At 40.7% G+C, this 2184-nt stretch overlaps 1 pseudogene; it reads left to right on the top strand.

The window, feature by feature from the left end:
• Positions 1-433: 433 nt before the first annotated feature.
• On the top strand, positions 434-1385 carry LOC125345822 (annotated as a pseudogene).
• The last annotated feature ends 799 nt before the right edge of the window (positions 1386-2184 follow it).

Here is a 2184-nt window from a genome sequence, read left to right as displayed (position 1 = left end):
GCCTAATGTGGATTGTATCTCCATATGAGATTTTCCATGAGTAAGGGTGTCTAATATCTGAGCTTTAAAAAAAAATAGCTTGGGCTGGGAGTATGGCATAGTGGCAAGAGTGCTTGCCTCCTACACATGAAGCTCTTGGTTCAATTCCCCAGCACCACATATATGGAAAATGGCCAGAAGGGGCGCTGTGGCTCAGGTGGCAGAGTGCTAGCCTTGAGTGGGAAGAAGCCAGGGACAGTGCTCAGGCCCTGAGTCCAAGGCCCAGGACTGGCCAAAAAAAAAAAAAAAAAAAAGCTTGTAAAACCCTAGTTTTCTCAGGATTCTGAACTCTTTTTTCTTTTTTTTTTTTTTTTCAAAAATTCAACTTTTGGCCCTTTTCCCCCTCTAGTGCTGCTGCGCCTGCAGATAGAGCTGCACTTTTGGGTCTCTAATCTGCAGGATGGGGTTTGTTAAAGTTGTCAAGACTAAGGCCTACTCTAAGAGTTACCAAGTGAAATTCAGAAGACGATGAGAGGGTAAAACTGACTACTATGCTAGGAAAATCTTGGTGATTCAAGACAAAAATAAGTACAACACACCCAAATACAGGATGATAGTTCGTGTAACCAACAGAGATATTATTGGTCAGATTACTTATGGGCGCATAGAAGGAGAGATGATCGTCTGTGCAGCATATGCACACGAGCTACCCAAGTATGCTGTGAAAGTGGGCCTCACCAATTACACGACTGCCTATTGTACTGGCCTGCTTCTGACCCGCAGGCTTCTCAATAGGTTTGGCATGGACAAGATCTATGAAGGCCAAGTGGAGGTGACTGGAGATGAATACAATGTGGAAAGCATTGATGGTAAACCTGGTGCCTTCACTTGCTAGTTGGATGCAGGCCTTGCCAGAACTACCACTGGCAATAAAGTCTTTGGGGCCCGGAAGGGAGCTGCGGATGGAGGCTTGTCTATTCCTCGCAGTACTAAACGATTCCCTAGTTATGATTCTGAGAGCAAGGAGTTCAATGCACAAGTACATCGGAAGCGTTTCATGGGTCAGAATGTCACAGATTATATGCATTACCTAATGGAAGAAGATGAAGATTCTTACAAGAAGCAGTTCTCTCAGTACATAAAGAACAACGTAACTAGAGACATGATGGAGGAGATGTACAAGAAGGCACACGAAGCTATACAAGAGAATGCAGTCTATGTCAAGAAGCTCAAAAAAGAGGTGAAGAAGAAGAGGTGGAATCTTCCCAAAATGTCCCTTGCGCAGACAAGATCAGGTGGCTCAAAAGAAGGCAAGCTTCCTCAGAGCTCAGGAACGGGCTGCTGAGAGTTAAAACAATTTTCTAGGAAGATTTTTTTCAGAAAGACAATAAACTTATTGACAAGCAGCTAAAAAACAAATTCAACTTTTGGCATTAAGCTGAGAGGTGAAGTGTCATTACAGCATCCCCATAAAGATCAACTAATATAAGAGCAGTTAGTAAATGCAATTGGTTTCCAATGTTATTTCAGTTAGATTAAATATATCTGTTCTGCAATGCATTTATACATAAGCAAAAATGCACTCACACTAGAATATATATGGAAAGCTTATAGGTCCCACAGAATCCTCAAAAACAGCCAGAAAATCACTGAGCATGCTGATGCTGCTCCTGGAGCAACTGAATGCTGAGAGCAAGAGGAATCTGCCAGGAGGGGGTTGATGAACAGATAGAAAAGGTGGTAGCCTGGAATTATATGAAAAAAATATTATTTTGTTCTAAATTAATTAGGAAGCATTAGGCTAGGCATGTTACTAGAGAGTTGATCTTCCAGATTCGTGCTATCTTTAACAAAAGAACTGAATAAACACACATATGCTATACACACACACACACACACACACACACACAACTAAAGTGGAAATAACAAGATAAATATATATGTATATACATATATATATATATATATATATATAATACACCATTAAGGGAAAAGGTGAGCAGACCTAGCTATCTCAGGAGCAAGAATGTGGTTACAAATTTTCAGTGTTTTAAGCTTTGGAGAGTGTGAGAAGAGTTTGTGACAGTAAGAATTGGCTCATCTTAGGAATCTGAGTTATAACTTGACAGAACTTTGGAAGGGATCTGTGCATATACTAGGTTGGTATCTCAGGGTTTAGGTTGTCATTCAATGGTTTTAAGTATA

The sequence above is a fragment of the Perognathus longimembris genome, chromosome 2 (assembly GCF_023159225.1).
Source record: "Perognathus longimembris pacificus isolate PPM17 chromosome 2, ASM2315922v1, whole genome shotgun sequence".
In the NCBI taxonomy this organism is placed as follows: Eukaryota; Metazoa; Chordata; class Mammalia; order Rodentia; family Heteromyidae; genus Perognathus; species Perognathus longimembris.
The sequence above is the reverse complement of the archived record's forward strand: the minus strand, read 5'-3'. Positions and strand labels throughout refer to the sequence as shown.